The sequence below is a fragment of the Tursiops truncatus genome, chromosome 1 (assembly GCF_011762595.2).
Source record: "Tursiops truncatus isolate mTurTru1 chromosome 1, mTurTru1.mat.Y, whole genome shotgun sequence".
In the NCBI taxonomy this organism is placed as follows: Eukaryota; Metazoa; Chordata; class Mammalia; order Artiodactyla; family Delphinidae; genus Tursiops; species Tursiops truncatus.
This window is the reverse complement of record NC_047034.1, coordinates 145,340,409-145,363,887: the sequence shown is the minus strand read 5'-3', so window position 1 is coordinate 145,363,887 and position 23,479 is coordinate 145,340,409. Positions and strand designations below refer to the sequence as shown.

Genomic DNA, 23,479 nt, shown 5'->3' with positions numbered 1-23,479 from the left:
AAACTGTGTCTCTGAGTCAAAGTTCTCTACACAGACAGGTACAGAGGGACACGCACTCCTTCCTCAGCTGCATAATTGGAAGTGAGGGAGATTTGGGAGGACCAACAACGTGGTCCTGATAATCTCAGTGGCAGGGAAGGGCAGTGATTCCATTTAAATAAAATTACCTTATGCAAAGGGATATTCTAGACTGGGCACCACATTCAACGTAAGCCCCTAGGAGTTTTTAGGGGAAGGAATGATTTTTGCCTTGGTTTGTGGCTCGTTCTAGTAGCTTTTTCTGGTGCAGTGCTTTGAGGCACGGTGGCTGAAATGGTAGAGGGTGTCAACTAAAAAGAATTGTGACATTAGCAATCTCCTAGGTGGGTAGCCCTGACTGAAGCTTGGGCAACATCAGTGGTACCTCTGCATCACTCCCAGGTGGCTTTACAGAGCAAAACCAGTTTCCAACAGTGCCACCTCATGGCAGTAAGAACAATGACAGTGGCCGGGCTAGTAGACTCCACTCTTGGTCTGGACTTGACTACCTACTTTGGGACCTCAAGTAAGTCCCTGGGGGCGGGGAGATGTGTGGAAAGAAAGGCCTCAAGAGGAAGCTGGCTGAAACTCTGTGCCTGTTGGCATTCCTGATATGAAATGAATCCCTTGCTTTATCCTCTCTAATCTTCTACTGGCTGTGAATTTTCTGCTGGAACCTTCAGAGCCCATCCAATTGGGGAGGAGGTGAATTGCGAAGGAATCAGAAGGAAGGAACAGCAAAGGCAAAGGGAGGCATGGTGCTTTTAGGGAATGATGAGGTGAGTGGGCTGAGGGGGAAAAAGGGCCGTGGAAGATGGAGATGGAAGTAAGAGTAGGGGTATACCTTGCATGCCATCACAAGAAAGAAGACCTTTTCCAAAACCCATGATGGTTTTGAAGCAAGACATGGACTTGGTCTAGGTCTGACCTACAACCATGGCAGCAGCCAGACTGCACAGATCAGATTTGAAATTTGTTTGTAAGGTAGAGTCAGCAGTTTGTGAGGCAGAACAGGAAGAGAAAGTATCTGTCAGACTTCAGAGAGGTCTCCATTCACCCCCTCAGGGAACAAAGTGTCAGTTTACCCCCGGGGTCCCCCACTAGGCTCATTAAGAAGTCTGAAAAAAAAAATTTAGGGCTTCCCTGGTGGCGCAGTGGTTGAGAGTCCGCCTGCCCCGATGCAGGGGACACGGGTTCGTGCCCCGGTCCGGGAAGATCCCACATGCCGCGGAGCGGCTGGGCCCATGAGCCATGGCCGCTGAGCCTGCGCGTCCGGAGCCTGTGCTCTGCAACGGGAGAGGCCACAACAGTGAGAGGCCCGCGTACCGCAAAAAAAAAAAAAAGAAGTCTGAGTGGGACCCCGTGCAGAGCCTACGTTTCTTTAAAAATACCAAGCACAGTCGGGCTCAGTGGCGCAATGGATAGCGCATTGGACTTCTAAAAATACCAAGCACAGATAGGAAGCATCCATTCTGAGGTGGGGTAGGGGGAGGACAAAGGCTTCCTGAGCTCCCAGAATAAGGACTGACTTAGGGCTTCTACCCTGACTCTCAAAATACGGGCTACGGAAGGGTCTTTGGAATGGGGGGTAAGGCATCTGTTCTACCCTGGAATCTGGGGGATCTGAATCTATCCTCATCACTACACCCCTACTTTCTGCACTGGGTCTTGATCCACACCCTGACCACGACTTCCTCATCTGGGCCCAGACATTAGTATCCCTTGTAGATCATCAGGTGGGTCTCTCTGACTTATATAAGTTAGCCCCTACCCCAGGCATTGCATTTTTTCTACCTCCTCAGCTCAGCTTCTTCAAGACTGACTGATCGTCTGACCTCCACTCTCCTTTCCTACATCCTCCTTCCTTGGCAACACATGCATGCCCTCCTACCAGTTCTGGAAAATCCTGGCCAGAAAGAGATGACACAGATGTGAAACAATACACGTGCCAGTCCCTTTTGCAACGGCTGCTGAGAGCCCGAGCTGGGACCAGCGACCCAGATTTAGTCTCACTTGTACATCCCGCTCACCCTGGGAGCTCTCTGTGTTTCCGCATCCTTATCTGTGAAATGAACCTTATGTTGCCCTACCTTTCACAGAGCAGTCGGGAGAATCAAGCAAGGGAATATTTCTGAAAGTGACATACTTCTGTAAGCTCTTGTTATTTCCACTTCCAGGTATGGGTTCTTTTAAATTACAAGAGTCTAAAAGTCCATTTGTCTCTAAAGTAAGTCCTTTTCTGTAACAAAAACTAATTAAAGTCCTTTACCTAACCTTATTACTTAACTCATTTCTGCCCATTTGAGCATCTTTCTGTTTAAAAGGTTTTGGCTGTGCTTTTCAGTTCCTTCGCAGCACATAAGGTAATTTCCAGCTTTCAGCTTCATTCTAGGGGCAAAGCCACCCCACCATTTCCTCAATAGTGGTAGCTGTTGTAGCTGGTTCACTCAGAAGTTTTGAAAATGTAGGGATGAAAGCATTGAAAAAGAGGTTCGAACCATGGTTCATTCATTCACTTAATAAACATTCACTTGGTGGGAAATATGTGGTAGATGGTAAACTGCATGACAGTGTCTTTGCATGCTTGTTTATTGATGGGATATGTTTGTTTAGTATACATATTTTTTGTTTAATTTATGTTTGTTTAATGGCTGAATGACAAACCCCTTCCTTCACTTCCTTAGGTTTCCCTGGCTGGAAGCCCTGGTTTCTCTGATAATCACAGTATATAAAAGCACGTGTGCACTCACTGCTCCCGCACAGTGCTCAGTGCTGTGCATTTAATTCTCACAGTAACTGACTGTGGTGGGTGCTATTGTCATTGCCATGTTTTACAGTTGGGGAAACTGAGGCTTAGGTTGCCACTGGCTTAAGTACCACGTGAGTCCAGGAGTTATGTTCCATCCACAGAACGGCACATTGCAGGAAGCTGGTGAGCGGTTTAATCTGTAAGTAGATCTGACACAAAGCAGGATAATTTTTGGAGACATTAATCCTCATTTCCCTCTTTCCTGCTCCCATTTACTGGCTTGGTTATTTCTTGTCCTGGGGAAAGTTTAACATAGAGCAGGCAGTGCAGAAAGACTGGTTTCTTCTCTTGCTTTGTTTTCTACTGGCTGAAATCCAGATGGTGTGCTCCCAACTCTGAGCAGAGTTTCAGGCAAAAGGGCTATAAAGTATCATTTTCGTTCTGCCCTTGATAGAGTGATTACTTTAGCAATTTTAATATTTCAAGAAATGACCTACTGATGCTGACATACTTGCATTTTTTTCCCCTCCAACCCAATTATTTCAAGTGGAGGAAAATCTACTGTAAAAAATATGAAGGTTGCAAAAAAACAAAAAATGAAGTGACCCATCAGAGCTATTACCAATACAATGAAGGCCTTGAATAAAATCATTAAAAATGAAATTGAAAAAATACTTCTGCAGATCTGCTGAGATCATTATCATAAATACAATATACATGCAAGTTTTGCAAAATAGGTTCTTCATTAATTTTATTTTGACAATTCCCATCTTTGTCTCTATGGTAGAATGTCTTTCTGCATATTAAAAATTAAAAGCCATTTAAGTAACACAATGGGATAGCCATGATTAATAGAGCTAGTGCTGTTGACCATGGAAGCTAAAGCAATTGAAAAAAATGGAAGTAGTAACACATTTATAATTTTGCTAATGTCACAGTACAAAGAAGAATATTTTAAGTTTAAAATATTTTAAAAATGTTAAAATTTGCTTGTAAAGGCAACGTCTTTAGTCTTTGTCAAGTTTTTCCTTAAAGTTTAAGATTTCATATTTGTATATATAGTTTTTGTTTATCAAAATGAGTGCCATTTTATGAATAAAGTTATGTAGTATTTACTTATACAAAAATAAGCTCTCTGTTGTCCATAGGAAAGTTTGGATCCTGTTCTACAAGAATATAGGAACCTGGATATATTTTTCTAATTCTGAATAAGGCTCAGAGTTCATTGTAATTGGAGTAGGTAACTGTGCTCTAAGTTTCAGGAATTTAAGTAATTTAAGGAAATGTGAATAGTGGTCATGTGGAAAAATACTTAGATGATTTGAATTTGGTAATATTGAATACTTCAAGATGTATAATTCAGGCTGATTTTCCTTTTTGTTTCTTACCAGGGTAAAATATTGTTATTTAGTCAATAATGAACACAGGTTGATATTCGAAAATATTGGCCCATTTATGGCTCACTGTATGTGTCTGTGTAATGAGAAGAACTGGCAGGGGAGGGGTCTTATGATACCTTGGAGGCACCATGTGATACAGAGGACAGATCAAGGTCATGTGACTTAGCTTCTCTAGCCTTCAATGTGCTCATCTGTAAAGTGGGGATGGTAAGTAAGGCCTACCTAGAAGAATGGAGACAGTGCATGCAAAGTGCCTGGCATGTAGTATGGGTTCAATATTATTTTGATTTTATTATTATTCCGGATGAGAGTCTATCTTAGCATAGGCTGTTATGCCCTATAGTTACGTTACTTATGTGATAGCTCAAATAAAATTATTATTTTTTGAATTGCACCCAATTCAAACAAATGTGAAGGATTGCTGAAGGCATTTGTTTAACTTACTGTTGAGAATAGCAATTTATTTAACTCGATATTATGCAAGTATACTTTTGATCAGATGACTTCAATGTCCTCTTAAATTCAAGTATTTTGAATTTAAAATAGTTTTGAAACTATTTTTAAAATAGAAGATAAGAGACTAGCTCTTGAAATTGTAAAACTGAGTGATATGCATATAATTCAAAACTATGATCTGGAGACTTTTTTATGGGATTTTTAGGAGACTTACATTTTGTGCTCTTCTCTGTTGTGGTTTGAAATACCACAAAATGTGAAACTTTGCATCTACCCCTAACCTTTCCTTCTTCCTTCTAGCTCAAGACTAGTGACTGCACCAAGGATCCCAGCCCCTCTCCTAAGAACCAGGGTAGCAGGGAGACCTTAACTTCCACTCTCAAGTCCCTAACTAGGTAACATCCTGATTTTCTCTTTCTCAGAGCCAAACTTTTCAGGGTGGTTAGTACTTTCTCCACAGTCTCGACAAGTTGCCATCATGTTCACTGCTCAACCCACTTTATTCTGGCTTCTATATCTATCATTTCAACAACTCTTCTAACAGTTACCACTGACTTCCATGACACTAATTCCAAGAAACACATTTTATACTTGGTCCTTGTTGTCTCAGGAGCGCTTGACATCCATCTTTTTTTCACGTGTTTAGACACTCCTTGTAGGCCATAACCCTTGGTGCTCCTGGTTTCCCTCATACCTCTCTACTGGCTCCTTTTCCTCCTCTGGAGCCTCACACTTCTCTACCCAGTTTTTAAAATATTGGAATTACTCAAGGTAACAGAGCAACACGATTAGACACATTCATTCAAAAGTCTCCCCGATTCACTGGTTGTGTCATTCAAAGGGACTGGGGAGAATAGTGCAACTGCTGTGTCATACAGGTGATGAGGAAAGGAGAAAGGACCTTGACATTCTCAGTCTGGTGATAAGGGGCTTAGGGCAAGCCCCTTTCCTTTTTTCGGATTTAATTTCCTTATTCGGAAGACAGGACAAGGTCTAGATAATCCATGTACGTCCTTCCAGTTGTAGCATTTATCCATTATACTGTATCTCTTTGCTTATCAATCTGTCCCCTCCACCAGATTGTGAGCTGTCCCAGGGAAAGGCCACCCCTTTATTCACCTTTGTATCCTGGCATTGCTCAGCACTAGCTGGTATACAGGAGGCAGCAGTGAGTGTGGGGACTGAGTCTATACCTCCTTCCGGAACATTTCCATTCTCTTACCTCCAGGCTCTTGCGGGAGAAAATAATGGAAATATGAGTCCTTGGCCCTCTGTATGGAATCTGCTATGTAAATTCTATTGGTTCCTGTCTTTTAACAACTTGCTTGCCCATGCCCTCAACATTAACAATAGCAGCTGTTCCAGATCGCCAATCTGCTCAGGCACTCAATCCTCCCTGCCCCTGCCAGGGCAGATGACGCCTCCGAATCCTCTAAGAAAATTGAGGTTATTTGGCATCAGAAATCGAATCTGTCCACTCCCTTCCCCTTTCTTGTCTCTTATACTTCTAACGTGTTGGTCTTCCCAGTTGGACCCCTTCACAAACTACAACTACTGTTTTAAATTAAGAGCAGAACAAAGTGATTTCTACCTAGCCTCAATACGTTCATAAAAATCTCCATCTATGAAGTTTTGAGCCCCATCCCATCCAGCTCATCCATTCTATTCAGTGCCCATTCACCCCCTGACCCCATTTTTTCTCTCTTACTGCCCCTCTCTCAGCACTTTTCAGCACCATCTCCCTTATGAACAAACACCAGGCTCCCTGTCATGAAAACAGCCGTCATTTTAATTTAGTCTTCCTCTTCTCAGCTCCTTTCCCCACTCCCTGCCCTATGTTTATTCTCTTAGTATACAAACTCCTTGACCTGCAATGTCTCCATTTCTTTGTTGCCCCCTTGCTTTGGAGATCATTTCTATATTCCTCATTCTGCTCTTTCCTAAGTCTCCCCCTTCTCCCATACGTCTTCTTAGTTCAAGTAAATTAAATAACTGTAAAACATCTACTGTGTGCCAAGCCCAAATTTGAGCTCCAAGGGAATCCAAGAGATGAAAAAAACAATGTTTGAATCACCATAGAGTTTCAAAACCTAATTAGGAAGACAAGTTGTATATACAAAGAGATACATAAAGAGGCTGCGTAGGATTGCTGATTGTGGAATGAATAGTAAATGAAACCATGAACAAAGTGTCAAATGAGAGCTATAAAAATGAATGCTTTAACTGTTCACAGGATAGATTCCCATGGGCGGGTGGTGGTTAGAGAAGCGTTTATAGAGGAGGTGAGTCATGAACATGGTTTTAAGAAGAGCACGAGACACACAGGACAGGAGTTGGGGGGTGTTGGGGAGGGTGGTGTTAGGAATATTGATTCTTCTTCCTTTGTCTATCTCAATGAATAGAAACATAGGGATCGTCCTAGATTTCTTCCCTACTGTGCCCACATCCAGCCAGTTACCAATTCCCATCAAAAATACACTCCAATATTTCTCCCACTCATTCTGCCTCTCTGTCCCATGAAATTCCCAGTCCAGGCCATCATCACATCTTATCTGAATACTACAATAGCATTTGAACTGGTCTCTTAGTTCAGGTCTTATACCCCCTATACACACACATAATTTGCTTCCATAAGTGTTAAGATCCTGGGACGTGGATTCCTGAAACTGCCTCCTTACCCTCTGATGTCCTTGAGCAAATTGCATAATCTCTCTGTGTCCCGGTTTCCATATATGTAAAATGAGGATAAGTAAAATGCTAATACCAACCTCAAATTTTTAATATGAGAATTAAATGAGCTACTACATATAAATCACTTTAGAACAGTACTTGGCACTTAGTCGGCACACAATGAATATTTACCTGCTATTATTAACCAAATAGTCATCAGGGTGCTCTACTATCTAAACATGTAATTTTCCATCTTAAATCCCTTCAGTGGCCTTAGTAAAGTCTGAAATCCTTACCTGGACCTGCCAAGCATCATTATCTGTGTTGCTGGGGGCTTTTTCAATGTCCCCTGTCCCCTGTATTGCAGCTGAGGAAATTTAATTCGGTGGACATTTGCATATGAATGCCAAGAGAAGGAAGGGATCGCTTCCCTAAAATGGGATTTTTGAGTCGCAGTAAGTATGGTAAGCCTTTCTTTGGCCAGAATAAATAATTTTCTAAATTCCTGTATCTCCCACTGCTGGAGTGGGTTGTAGATCTTTGCTCTCAATTAGAGGTAGAAAGAACACAGGTAATATCTAAGGAAAGTTTCTACTACATGAAATGGAGGTTGTGGAAAATCCACCTCTTCCAGGCTGGTGGGCTGAGGCAAGAATGGGCAGAGGCCAGGAAGCCAGTGTTCAGGAGAGTAACTGATTTCTCCCACCGAGGTGCAGATCCGGGGAGGGGGAGTTTTGGATAGATGAGGGAAAAGTTGAGAGCACAGAGTTCCTTTTTGGGAGGAACCAGAGTGAAAATGGCAGTGAAGCAGAAAGAAGCCCTGAGCTAGCACCCTCAAGCCTCTTTTCGGTTCCAGGGTATATTGTAAAAAGCCCCAAAGTTCCTTTGTTTTCCAAGGAAGGACATGAAATGCAGCTGATGGACTGGCCAGGTCTCAGAGGGATAACACCTCCAGCAAGAGCCTGGGTATGACTGGGTCAGCTAAGGTGTCCTCAGGCCCTGACCTTGCCGAGAGAAGTAACTAGAAGTTCACCAACCCAGGGACCAGACAAGACTAGATCTCACGAAGCTTAGACTAGCCAGGACCCTAGGCATGGATCTGAGGTCTTCAGCCCGGCCACCATGATGCAGGCTTATGAAGCCCACCATACACTCATCATGATTTGGGGAAAGAGCAGGACACAGAAAAAGAATCTGAAAAACGAAAATGCCATGAGTCTCCCAGGAGAGACTGTATAAACCAGAAGATTCTGAGACACTGTCAAATAGCAACTTCTAGCTGAGGGATGGAGGTAGGCAGGAGGTGGGAAGATCTGGAGAAGAAGAAGCTGAAACACTTCATGGGTGCTGCGCGATGGATTCAAAGGGCCAGCACTCGGTCCAGATGAAGTCATCCTCACTGGAGTGTGTCTTAACTATTACCCTGCCAAGTAAAATCTGGCTCCAGAGACTGGGGTTCCCAACCTGAGGAGTGCAAGGCAGTGAGGAGAGGAGAGCAGAGAGTTGTAGCAGAGACTGGGTTTATTGTTCTGGGCTATAAATCCAACACCTTACATGTGCCTGTTTTAGCATAAATCAATGAATGAATAAAAGAATTCTGGGCAATGTGTAAAAAGCAGGCTGGGAGTGGGGGACAGCATCTTGGGAAGTTAGGTCCTTTGGGTCCTAGTTTACCATCTGATAGGTAATAAGTACTAAAAACTCATCACTTTCTAATTATTTTACTATATTTTACCATTATCTATAATAATAGATAAGCTTGAGATTAATTACGTCTCTTGTATCCAGGGCTGGCTTCATGGGCGTCACACGGGGCTCTGCACTCAAAAGGGTGCTTGGTTTAATGCTCTGCTGTCATCAACTTGAAATTGTTAATGCATTTTTAACAAGGGGCCCCACGTTTTCATTTTGTGCTGTGGGACCCACAAATCTTGCAGTGGGTCCTTCTTGTGTCCGTGTGGGGGAAATACTGTATGATGGTAGCTACTTTGCATCTCTTCCCAGCTGAGTGTTCTGGGTCCTCTGCTGGCAGGCTTGAAATAGGACATGGTAGACATTGGCAAGCACCAGAAATCAGAGTGAGAACCAGTTGTAAAACATTTACCAGCGCACCACTGCACAGGCCACGCTCTTCAGGCCTAGTGATCATACACACCCACTACCAGCCCCCAGACACCTGTGGGGTTTGATAGCATTTCAGTGGGAAAGAAGTTCTCTTTTTCAGAGCAGTTTACTAGTCCTTTGTGGCAAAGAAGAAAAACAACGACCTCAGCTTTGGCATTATTTCAAAACTTAAATGCAGACCTTCCGTGATTGAAAACTGTCACAGTTGAATTATGACACTCCATGAGAAGAAAGTGTCCTGAACGAAGGTCGGCACCAATTGATAAAAGGGCTAGAAATCCAGGAACTCACGCCTGCCTCTCCGGCCAAGCCAGAGCTGCCCCTCCCACCGCTCCTGCTTTCTCCGGGGGAAGCGGGGATCTTGCCCGAGGGCTCAGAGATGCGGTGCGCTGGCTTTGTCCTGGAGTGAGTGGATGGATCCTCCCCCAAGAGCCAGGCTACAGAAAGCTCCCCCCGCAATCCGCGCAGCGCAGAGCGATGGAATCCTCCTGGCGCGAGGCGCACTGGGCAAGGCCCTTTGACCTGGCATTGGTGTTCTGCTTGGCCCCGAGGCTGCTGCAGGCCGTCAAGCTCTACCTGCAGAGGCATCGGCTGCTTCGAGACCTGCGCCCCTTCCCCTGGCCCCCCACCCACTGGTTCTACGGGCATCACAAGGTAGATAGAGGGAAGGGAGGGGTGAAGGAGGATGCTGGAAACTGGGCGGACAGAGAAGTGGTTGTTTCCTTCCCTTACTCCCATCCCTCCCATCCCTCCGTCCTGCACAGACCTCTCCTGCCCCACCTGTGGCTCTCGGCATTTTCATTACTCCAGACTTGTTTTCTCACAGCCCTCCAGGGAAATGGAAACACCCTAGAGCCACTAGAAAGGAAGTTTGGGGGGCTTGGAGGGGGTTATTTAAAGACACAATACGAAAAAAGAAGGCTCTGGTGTAATTCAGGTCTAATTGCTTCACCCGTCTCTTGCATTTATGTACTGTGTTTTAAAAAGCCTTCCTCACATACTGCTAAAAATAGTCGGTTATACTAAATAATACTTGTTAAGTGCAGAAGATACACAAAATTGGACACAGTAGTTGCCACCCTTAGTCCTTTCCAACCAGAGATTCTTGTGAAGTAGGGAGCAGCCCCAGCCAATCACACAAAAAATATTGACTAATTGGAATTTGTAAAGTAGAGAGAGACTCCTTACCTTTTCTTCTCTCCTGTTCTCTAAATCCACTCCCCACCCATTCCTTGTTTTATTCATTCAACCAACTTTGAGTGGCAGTTGTGTGGTAGGTGCTAAGATTACAAAGAGAAGACAGATGCCTGCCCTCAAGGGGCCCAAGTCAGATGTATACTTAGACCACAAAGGGAAAATGAAAATACAGGGTAATGAGTGCATTGGCAGAGGCCTAGGGACAAGGCAATCTTGGAGGGAAGTATATATCTCTACCTAGAGGAGAAGAAGTTCTATGAAAGGCTGAGCAGAATCTTAAAGGATGGGTGGGTGGAGAGGGTGTTCCCAGCAGACCTATTGTGTGATCTTTTGGCTCCCCCACTCCTAGTCCCTCTTCCCTAAAGCAACCACTTTCCCTTCTTTTATCTGTTTATTTAAATCCTTACCTGTAAGATAATACTGGGTTGGCCAAAATGTTTGTTTGGGTTTTTATATACGCTCTTACAGAAAAACCTGAATGAACTTTTTGGCCAACCCAATATTACTACATTGCATTTCTTAATTTAATAATTTTAGTTATCCATCTATTAACTACCTTATGATGAGTAATCACTTACACCCATCTTTTACTGTCCCAATATAGTGATATTGTATTTTTTATTAAATAGAAAAATTATTATTTATATTCTTTTGATTATGTAAATGTTATTTATCACTGACCTAATGGTTGATTTTGGTCCTTTTCTCATAGAGCTTTTTTTTCCCTCATGGTGTTGTTAACTTCCTCCTTTTCTCATTTGCTTAGTTTTTCAATATCTATCACTATTTTTTCCCCAAATGCTTTTTTTTTTTTTTTTTTTTTTTTTTTTTGGCGGTATGCGGGCCTCTCACTGTTGTGGCCTCTCCCGTTGCGGAGCACAGGCTCTCGACGCGCAGGCTCAGCAGCCATGGCTCATGGGCCTAGCCGCTCCGCGGCATGTGGGATCTTCCCGGACCGGGGCACGAACCCGTGTCTCCTGCATCGGCAGGCGGACTCTCAACCACTGCGCCACCAGGGAAGCCCTCCCCAAATGCTTTAATAGGCCTGTCAAACACATCGCAATAATATTTCCAAATATTGGAACATATCAAACAATCTATCAGCCCATATGTTTTTCTGGAGGCGTTTCTCCCACAGACCTCTCCTCCTGTTCCAATCTGGACTGGTTGCTCTCTAGACCTGGTACACAGATGTTGTGCTGTCCTGTGTCATATCTCCTGTCTCCTGGACATTATGCCTTTTTTCTTCCTAATTTATTTAATCATTTTTACGGGTGACTTCTTGAGAATGAGTGAAGGAATGCCAGGTGAATTTTTTGAGCTCCTGAATCATTGTAAATGTCTTTACTATAATTTTGAACTTGAGTGATAACTTGGTTGGATACAGAATTATATTTTGGAAATAAATTTCTGTCATAATTTTGAAAACATGTTCCATTGTCTTCTAGCTTTCAGGATGACTTGAAAATTTCTTATTTTTTTCCAACTTTTTTTATTGTGGTCAAATACACCTGAAATAAAACTTACCATCTTAACCATTTTTAAAGTGTACAGTTCAGTGATGTTAAATACATTCATAATGTTGTGAAACTATCAACTCATCCGTCTCTGTAACTCTTTTATCTTGTAAAACTGAAACTCTTTACCCATTAAGCAGTAACTCCCCACTTCTGCCTTTCCCCAGCTCCTGGCAACCACCATTCTATGTTCTGTCTCTATGATTTTGACTACTCTTAAGTATCTCATACGTCGTGTAGTATTTACCTTTCTGTGATTAGCTTATTTCACTTAGCATAATGTCCTCAAAGTTAATCCATATTGTAGCATATGTCAGAATTTCCTGCTTTTTTAAGGCTGAATAATATTCCATTGTATGTATAGACCACATTTTGCTTATCCATTCACTTAATGGAGTTGGTGGACTCTTGGGTTGTTTCTACATTTTAGCTGTTGTGAACATGGGTGTACAAATACCTCTTTGAGACCTTGCTTTCAATTCTTTTGGGTAAATATCCAGAAATGGAATTGCTGGATCATATGGTAATTCTATTTTTAATTTTTTGAGGAACCACTGTACTGTTTTCCACAGTGGCTATACCATTTTACATTTTCACCAGAAGTGCACAGGGGTTCCAGTTTCTCAACATTCTTGCTAAAACTTGTTATTTTCTGTGCTTTTTTTTTTTTTAATAGCGGCCATCCTAATGGGTGTGAGGTAGTATCTCATAGTTTGATGTGCATTTCCCTAGTGATCTGTGATACTGAGCATCTTTTCATGAGCTTATTGCCATTTGTATATCTTACTTGGAGAAATGTCTATTTAACTCTTTTGTTCATTTTTTTGAAATTAAAAAAATTTTAATTAAAATTTTTTTATTGAATGAAAATTCATTATTTTTTAATAAATTTATTTATTTTATTTATTTATTTTTGGCTGCGTTGGGTCCTTGTTGCTGCTCGTGGGCTTTCTCTAGTTGTGGTGGACAGGAGCTACTCTTCATTGCTGTGTGTGGGCTTCTCATTGCAGTAGCTTATCTTGTTGCCGACCACAGGCTCTAGGCACACAGGCTTCAGTAGCTGTGGCACGTCGGCTCAGTAGTTGTGGCTCGCGGGCTCTAGAGCGCAGGCTCAGTAGTTGTGGTGCACAGGCTTAGTTGCTTTGCGGCATGTGGAATCTTCCTGGACCAGCGATCGAACCCATGTCCCCTGCATTGGCAGGCGGATTCTTAACCACTGTGCCACCAGGGAAGTCCCTGAATGAAAATTCTTTAAATTCTTTAGTGCTTTACAATTTTCAAAAGTTTCACACACGATTTCATATGATCCCCTAATAACCCTTTTTCCCCCACCCCTACATTGCCCACCCCCCTCCCCACTGGTAAGCACTAATTTCTTCTCTATATCTGTGTCTGCTTCTTTTTTGTTTTATTCACTAGTTTGTTGTATTTTTTATATTCCACATATAAGTAATATCATACAGTAGTTTTTCTCTGTCTGACTTATTTCACTTAGCATAATGCCCTCCAAGTCCATCCGTATCGTTGCAAATGGCAAAATTTCATCTTTTATGGCTGAGAAGTATTCCACTGTGTGTATATATATACCACAATTTCTTTATCCATTCAGCTGTTGATGGACACTTAGGTTGCTTCCATACCTTGGCTATTGCAAACAATGCTGCTGTGAACATTGGAGTGCATGTATCTTTTCGAATTAGTGTTTTGGGGTTTTTTAGGATATATACTCAGGAGTGGAATTGCTGAGGCATATGATAGTTCTATTTTTAGTTTTTTGAGAAACCTTCATACTTTCCACAGTGGCTGTACCAATTTACAGTTCTCACCAACAGTGTACGAGGACTCCCTTTTCTCCATATCCTCGCTAACGTTTGTTATTTGTTGTCTTTTTGTTGATAGCCATTCTGACAGGTATGTGGTGATATCTCATTGTGGTTTTGATTTGCATTTCCCTAATGATTAGTGATGTTGAGCATCTTTTAAAGTGCCTGTCGGCATCTGCATTTCCTTTTTGGAAAAATGTCTATTCAGTCCTTGGTTCATTGAATCAGGTGGTTTTTTGTTGTTGAGTTTTAAGAGTTCTCTATATATTCTGGATATTGATCTCAGATGTATGATTTGCTAATATCTCCTCTCAATCTGTGGATTGTCTTTTTACTCTGTTGATACTGTCTTTTCATGTACAAAAATTTTTTAATTTCATGAATTTGTCTATTTTTTCTTTTGTTGCTTGTGCCTTTGGTAAAGTACCCAAGAAATCATTGCCAAATCCAGTGTTGTGAAGCTTTTGTCCTATATTTTCTTTCAAGAGTTTTAAAGTTTTAGGTCTTTGATCTATTTTGGGTTATATTTTGTATTTTTGGTAAGGGTACAACTTCATTCTGTTGCATGTGAACATCCAATTTTCCCAGCACATTTGTTGAAAGTCTGCCCTTTCCCCATTTAATGGTCCTGGCACCTTTGTCATAAATCATTTAACCATATATTAAAGGGTTTATTTCTGAGCTTTCTATCCTATTCCATTTGTCTATTTTTAAGCCAGAACCATACTATTTTGATTACTGTACTTTTGTAGTAAGTTTTGAAATCAGGAAAAGTGAGTCATCCAGCTTTGTTCTTATTGAAGATTGTTTGGGCTATTCAAGGTCTTTTGCTATGCCACATGAGTTTTAGAATGGATTTTTCTATTTCTGCAAAAGCATAATTGGGATTTTGATAGGGATTGCATTGAATCTGTAGATTGCTTTGGGTAGAATTCACATCTTAATATTAAATCTTCCAATCCATGAACATGGGATGTGTTTCCACCTATTTATGCCTTTTTAAATTTCTTTCAGCAGTGTTTTATAATTTTCGATGAATAAGTCTTTCACTTTGTTGTTTGAAAATACATAGTTTTCCAATACTTGGAAAGAGGAAGTTTCACTTCCTAACTATTTTATTTATTCTTTTTGATATGCAGGCAGCAAAGCAGGCTCCAATGTCCACGAAATAACCCTAGGTTAATAAATGCAGATGCTGATTATGGTATATATTAAGGTGGTAAGGTTGAAGAGTTAGGGACAGGACATTAACAGTGAATACTACAATTTCTTTGATACATCCTCTACCTCTCTCAATTTCTCTTTTCTCTCTTTCTGGAACTCCTATTGGTTGGAGATAAACCTTGTAGATCCATTTTTTAATCTTTTCTTCTTGATTTTATATTCCTAGAATTTCTACTAAAACATTGAAAAATTTTGACTGTCATAATTTTCATTTCCAAGAGCTCTGTCCTATTCTTCATCTATTCTTGCATCAGCTTCCTTATGATGCATTAAAAATCACCCTAAAACTTAGTGGCTTAAGACACAGCCAGCTATTTAGCTTATGATTCTGTGGGTCAGAAATTTGAGCTGGACTAGGCTATGAGGTTCTGCTGTTATGATCCAGGCTCAGTTGACCTCAGTTTGGCTCACTGATGCATCTGCAGTCAGCTGCTGGGGCAGGTAAAGGCTGGCTGTCACCTTGGGTGCCTTCGTTCTCTTCCATCTAGTTTATTATCCTTCAGCTAGTTAGCCCAGCCTTGCTCATATGGTATCGGGGTCTCAAGAATAGCAAGAGACCAGGCTTCAATGTGCAAGTGTTTTCTAAGTCTCTGAGTCGTGTTTGCTACTCTCCCAAAGGAAGACACATGGCCGAGTCAGTGTGGGAGAACACTATCAAAGTGTATGAATACAGGGAGGCATTAACAAATTGAGGCCATTACTACAGTCAATTCAACACATTCCTCTTTCATATAGAATCCTGATCTTGTTTCGTGAAATGCTATATCATGTCTTTTTTGAAGTATTAGTAACTTTTTTCAGTGTTTTTTCTGTTTGTGTATTAGTTATCTATTGCAGCTTAGCAAATTACCCCCAAGCTTAGCAACTTAACCCATGGTGATTATCTCACACAGTTTGTGAAGGTCAAGAATTTGGGAGTGGCATTGATTAGGTGGGTGAGTCTCTGTGAGAGACTCAGGGTCTCTCCTAAGGTTGCATGGGGTTGGCTGGGGCTGCAGTCATTGCAGGGCTCCACTGGAGCTGGAGAATCCACTTTCAAGCTCACTTACATTGCTGTTAACAGGCTATTGGCCAGGACGCTTCAGTTCTTCCCACATGGACCTTTCCATAGGGCTGCTCACAACTAGGGTGACCCACTCGTCCCAGGTTACCTGGTTGTCTCCTGATTTTAGTTCTGAAGGTTTTATCTCCCGGGAACCCCTTCAGTCAGGCAAGGTGGAAGGGTTAGTCACCCTACTCTCAACAAGGTAGCTTGTTTCCCTCAGAGTAAGATGTGAGAGAGCAAGAGTGAGAGAGAGAGAATCTAAGATGGAAATCGCACTCATTTATAACCTCATCTTGGAATGTTTATACCATCACTTGTACTGTATGCAATCAGTCACACTGACAAATCCGTGTACAGTGTGGGAGGGGACAATATAAAAAGATGGTAGATGATTGGAGGCCATTTTGGAGGCTGGCTACTGCAGTTTCTTTTGCTTTATGCCTTTCTTCTTTAAGGCTATCCTCAAATGTCAGATGCTCTTTGGCTGTCATTTCATTTTCTAGAGTGAGGCACTAAAGATGTTTGAAGTCTTGTGTACAGAGCGAGAACTTTCCCTGAGAGCAAACCTGTTGGAGGACCCAAACTGCCAGTATCTGTGGTTTTGTTTTTATTTTATTTTTTCCAGTTTCTTAGAGATGACTCTGCCTTTTATTTAGGAGATTGCAGATGACTTCTGGCATTCTGGGAGCAGAAAAAGGGAGTTAGGGATCTAATCATTTGTTATGCAGTCTTTCATTTAACTCCTCTATTTTTAGTCCAATGATTCATCCCTGCCCTCCACAATGCCTGATTTCTTCCAGTCTTAGAGACTCTCTGGTTTAGTTTTTCTAGAAAATAAAACCTCTGATCTGTTGTGGGACTTAAAGGGGGTGTTGCATGGGGAGAGGGTGGAGACCTGGGGTTGAACCAGCCCTTCCTTTAATCTACTTCTCCTTTAAGTTACTGCTCTCTATGTAACTTTTTTTTTTAATTTAACCTGATTAACTTTTTCTAAACTTCTCATTCCTCAACTTCCATTTACTCTGTTTCTCAGTAGAGTTTGATTTTTACCTTCCAGAAACTGGAGTTGAGAAGGAGCTATCAATCAGAAGTTGGGAATACTGAAAATGGACCAAGAGATCTGTTCTACCAGCTATTGAGAATGATGTATTAACGTAGTGCTTTTCCAAGTATTTGTAGTGAAGAACCAGTTTTTTTCCAATCTCTTGTAGATGTTTACTTTCATTAAAAAAAAAAAACAGAAATTGTAACAATGTCAAGTTACTATAAAAATTTCTAAATGCTATGCTCAGTTTCTATAATTATCTCATCATGGACTGGTTTATGGACCATGCTTTGAGTAACATTGTGTTAAAGTCTTCCACTCTTACTGTGAATTTCTTTATTTCTTTTTTTAGTTCTGATGTCCATTTTTGTTTTATCAATTTTCAAGATATAGTATAGTGTGCATACAGATTTTGAATTATTATATCTTCCTGGTAGACTAATCCTTTTTATATATGAACCATTCTTTTTTATATCTAGTAAGACTTCTTGCCTTAAATTCTACTTTATCTGATATTAGTATAACTACACAAACTTTTTGTTAGTGTTTAAATGATATTTTTAATCCTTTATTTTTAACCTTTTGGACTTTTTGTCTTGTGTCTTTTGTAAGCAGTATATAGGTAGGCTTTTAAAAATATATAATCTGACACGTTTTGAATTTTACTTGAAATAATTAGGCTATTTACATGTAATATAATTACTGATATGTTATTGACTTTTTCAGAGGATAAATTTATTTGATATTTGAAAAGAACTGAGATGATGTCTGGCACTTTGTAAGTGCTATGTAAGTGTTTGTTAAATGAAACATAAGTTCCACCACCAGACTGTGACCACTATAGGGTAAGGCACTAACCTGTCTTAATTCCATGTCTTCAGCACCTGGTACTTTGTATATTCCTTGTTCTTGTTCCCTCTGTGCTATTTGGTTTGGCTTGTCTATTACATACTCACTAGTCCATTGTTAAATCAAATCCCACTCTTCACTGACACCATTACTATATTCTATCAGCTGATAGATGAATTGCTTCATTGTAATTTTTTGTAAAGCTTTATTGAGATATAACTCACATACCACAAACTTTTACCCACTTAAAGTGTATAATTAGACAGTTTTTAGTATAGTCACAGAGTTGTGTAATCATAACCACAATCAATTTTAGAATATTTTTATCATCTAAAAAGACCCCACAAAACCTATACCCTTTAGCTCTCAGTCCCAAAGCACCCCATCACTCATCCCTGGGCAATCATTAATCTACTTTCTGTCTTTGTATACTTGCCTCTTAAGAATATCTCATATAAATGAAATTAAATAACATGGTCTTTTGCAACTTGCTTCTTCCATTCAGTGTAATGTTTTTAAGATTCATCCATGTTGTAGCATATATCTATGCTTCATTCTTTTTTGTGGCTGAATAATATTCCATTGTATGTATGTACTACATTTTGTTTATCCATTTGTCAGTTGATGGGCATTTGAGTTGTTTCCAATTTGGGGCTATTATTTGAACATTTTTTAACATATTTTTGTGTGGATGTATGTTTTCATTTCTCTTGGGTATATATACCGAGGATTGGAATTTCTGGGTTAAATGGTAACTCTGTTTAACTTTTTGAGGAGATACCAGAGTTTTTTTCCAAAGTGACTACACCATTTTGCATTTCCATCAGCAGTGTATGAAAGTTCCAATTTTTCACATCCTCACCAACACTTGTTATTATCTGTCTTTTTTATTATAGCCATTCTAGTAGGTATGAAGTGGTCTCTCATGGTTTTGATTTGCATTTCCCTGATGACTAATGATACTGAACACCTTCTCATGTTCTTCATTGGCCATTTGTATATCTTCTTTGGAGAAATGTCTGTTCAGATTATCTGCCAATTTTTAATTGGGTTATGTGTCTTTATTATTGAGTTGTAAGAGAGTTTTTAACGATATATATTAGCTACAAGTTTCTTATTATATATACGACTTGCAAATATTTTCTCCCATTCTGTAGTGTCTTTTAAAGCACAAAAGTTTTTAGTTTTAAAGAAATCTAATTTATCTGTTTTTTTCTTTTATTGCTTGTGCTTTTGGTGTCATAGCTAAGAAACAACTGCCAAATCCGAGACTAAGTCTTCATGTTTTCTTCTAAGAGTTTTATGTTTTTAGCTCTTTTATTTAGAACTTTGATCCATTTTGAGTTAATTTTTGTGTATTGTGTGAAGTAGGGGTCCAAGTTCATTCTTTTGCATGTGGATGTCCAGTTATCCCAGCACCATTTGTTGAGAAGACTATTATTTCTCTCAGTTGAATTGTTGTGGTACCTGAGTAGGAAGATTCCAGTCTTCCTCCTGTGTTTCTCCTTTACTCTCACATCACTACCACACTCACAGCACCTCTGATGCCAGATGTGTGGGGGTTTTCCCCACATCAAGCAATTCAGTGACACTAACTGCGTGTCCTACAATTTACCTCAACTGTACTCAGTTAACATTATCTACCTGGAGATAGCATCAGATCTCACAGTTTAAGATAACATTCAGTCCCATAAGACTACCTCCACCCCACTTCAGATGCCAATTGCAAGTCCAGGTTGTTACCTATGCTTTTGACCAATCAGCTGCAAACCTGAGGTTCCCATGACCATCTCCTAGTTTTGATTAATTTGCTAGAACAGCTCACAGAACTCAGGAAAAACAGTTTACTTACTGTTTACTGGTTTATTGTAAAAGGATATGATAAAGGATACACATGAACATCCAGATGGAAGAGGTGCATAGGCAAGGTGTGTGGGAAGGATCACAGAGTTTCCATGCCCTCTCCAGGTGTGTCACTGTCCCAGCACCACCACCTGTTCACCAACCCAGAAGGTCTTTTGACCCTGTACTTTGGGGATTCTTATGAAGGCTTCATCATATAGGCGTGAATGATCACTAATTCCATTTCTAGCCCTTCTCCCATCTCTGGATAATGGGAGGAGGGGGCTGAAAATTCCAAGTTTCTAATCGTGGTTTGGTCTTTCTGGTGACCATCCCCCATCCAGGAGCCCGCCAAGAGTCATCTCATTAGAACAAAAGACACTGGTATCACCCAGGAAATTCTAAGGAATTTAAGAACTCTGTCAGGAACTGGGGTCAAAGATCAAATATTGGGGGCTTCCCTGGTGGCGCAGTGGTTGAGAGTCCACCTGCCGATGCAGGGGACACGGGTTCGCGCCCCGGTCTGGGAAGATCCCACATGCCGCGGAGCGGCTGGGCCCGTGAGCCATGGCCGCTGGGCCTGCGTGTCCGGAGCCTGTGCTCCGCAACGGGAGAGGCCACAACAGTGAGAGGCCCGTGTACCGCAAAAAAAAAAAAAAAAAAAAAAGAAAATCAAATATTGCAACAAAAGATGTTCCCAGTGCTCTTATCACTTAAGAATTACAAGGGTTTTAGGAGCTCTGTGCCAGGAACCAGGAGCAGATATATATATATAATTATAATAATATGTACAATTATTTTTGTATTATCTCACAGCACTTTTGTCAAAAATCAGTTGACTGTACATGTGAAGTTTTATTTCTGGATTCTCAATTCTATTCCATTGAGCTATATGTCTATCTTTATGCCAATACCACTGTCTTAATTTCTGTTGCTTTATAGTAAGTTTTGAAATCAGGAAGTGTGAGTCCTCCTACTTTGTTCTTTTTCAAGAATAAGACTGTTCTGGATCCCTCTGGTTTCCATACAAATTTTAGGATCATCTTGTCAATTTCTGCAAAGAATCCAGCTGTGATTCTGATAGGAACTGTATTGAATCTGCAGATCAATTTGGGAAGTATTGCCATCTTAATACTGAGTCTTCTGATCCATGAATATGGCTGTCCTTCATTTTATTTAAGTTTTTAGAAATTTCTTCCAGCAATGGTTTGTAGCTTTTGCTGTATGAGTTTTACATTTCTTCTGTTAAATTTATTTCTGAATGTTTTATTCTTTTTGATACTGCTGTAAACGGAATGGTTTTATTTTCAGATTTTTAATTGTATTCATAGTGTTTTGAAGTCCCTATCCCTCTTGACTGTCACTAGATTATTTTTTGAATATTTTAGAGGTGCCTCTATCAGAGTTTTGAAGATTAGAAGCGGCTGATATGTCAAGCTGGCTAATATCCCCATCCCTGCCTATCTACCTTTTTTTTTTTTAACTTTTTATGTTCCTTATGATGATTCATCACTTAGTCGCAAGGAAAGGATGGAACTACTTCACATAGACAGTAACATTTTAGATATAGTCATAAGGTTCCAGAAGGGAAATGTGTGTGTAGTGAAAATTTCCTACAAGACCAGAAATTTCATTCCTTGCTCTGTTCCAGTCATACTGGTCTTCCCACTATTCCTCAAACATGGCAAGCAAATTCGCTCAGGGCTCCCTCAGGGCTTTGGATATGCTCTTCTCTGGTTGGAATGCTCTCCATGCACTAGTTTCAGGCCTTTGAACAAATGTCACTCAAACTAAAATAGAGCCTCTGATACTCTCTATCCCTAACTTTGTTTTTTTTATCTTAGCACTTGTCACTCTCTGACATCATATTATATACTCTGTTACTATACACTCCTGTTGACTGAAAAAAAAATGCACAACCTAAAAGTTGAGAATTATATTTTATTCGGTGGACTTTCTGAGGACTTCAAGCCTGGGAGGTAGCCTCTCCGCTAGCTCTGAGGGACTGCTCCAAAGAGGTAAGGGAGGGGCCAAGATACGTAGGAGTTTTGCAACAAAGATCAAGTAGTTGGAACTTCAAAAGATTACTGTTAATTAAAGAAAACCGGGTGCATTCCCTAGCTGTCCAGTGGTTAGGACGCCGAGCTTCCACGGCAGGGGGCACGGGTTCGATCCCTGGTCAGGGAACTAAGATCCCAGAAGCCGCACAGTGTGACCAAAAATAATATTAATAATAGTAAAATGATATCTCAACTTAAGGAGTTTAGCACTTTTCTATGTATGGGAAGATGCAAGAGTCTGGGCTCATTGAAATCACTCCTTTGATATGCACTTTAGCTATCTAGGGGCAGCATCCTGTTCTTTCCCATTCTGCGTACCCTCAGGCTCACTGTTGGGGGGCAGTGGTCGTGGCTGATGGCTTGATGGCTTCAACATCCTTTGTTTGCTGATATGGCAGGCAACATTTTTCATCCACACTCCCCTTCTCCCCACTAGAATATAGGATCTGTGAGAGGAGAGTCTTTGTTCACCACTATAAACCCAGTGCTTGCGTCATAGTAGGTGTTCAATAACTACTTTGTTGCTGGAGAGGATGTGCAAAAAGGGGAACCCTCCCACACGGTGGGTGGGAATGTAAGTTGGTGCAGCCACTGTGGAAAAAAGTATAGGGGTTCCTCAAAAAACTAAAAATAGAATGATCCAGGAATCCCACTCCTGGGCATATATCCAGACAAAACTATAATCCAAAAAAATAATGCATGCCTATGTTCATAGGAGCACTATTCACAATAGCCAAGAAACAACCTAAATGTCCATCGACAGATGAATGGATAAAGATGATGTGATACCTATATACAATGGAATAGTACTCAGCCGTAAAAAAGAATGAAATAATGCCTTTGCAGCAACATGGATACAACTAGAGATTATCATACAAAGTGAAGTAAGTCAGAAAGGGAAAGACAAATACCATATGGTATCACTTATATGTGGAATCTAAAATATGACACAAATGGACCTATCTACAAACCAGAAACAGACTCACAGACATAGAGAACAAACTTGTGGTTGCCAAGGGGGAGTGGGGGTGGGGGAGGGATGGACTGGGAGTTTCGGGTTAGCAGATGCAAACTACTACATGTAGAATGGATAAACAAGGTCCTACTCTATAGCACAGGGAACTATTTCAATATTCTAAGAAATCATAATGGAAAAGAATATAAAAAAGAAAGTATATATGTATAACTGAATCACTTTGCTGTACAGCAGAAATTAACACAGCATTGTCAATCAACTATATACTTCAATAAAAAGACTACTTTGTTGAATGCTCACATATATTAGATGCTAAATAAATTCATTCATTCAAAGATTTACTGACTACAAAGAATAGACCAGGTAGACTGACATTTATTCAGTCGCCAGTGTATCCCAGCCAGTGTAGGGGACCTAGTGTGTGTTTATGCAGGGTATGTGTGTGTGTGTGTGTGTGTGTGTGTATCCTTGTATGTAATTCAGG

The 23,479-nt window shown here is 40.7% G+C and overlaps 1 long non-coding RNA gene across 1 annotated transcript; it reads left to right on the top strand.

Annotated features, from left to right (window-relative positions):
• The first annotated feature begins 773 nt into the window (after positions 1–773).
• On the top strand, positions 774–12,135 carry LOC141276146 (uncharacterized). Its single transcript, XR_012325192.1, has 4 exons — positions 774–2,966; positions 4,159–4,374; positions 4,924–5,018; positions 7,661–12,135. It is a non-coding gene; the product is annotated as an uncharacterized lncRNA (long non-coding RNA).
• Positions 12,136–23,479: the final 11,344 nt, after the last annotated feature.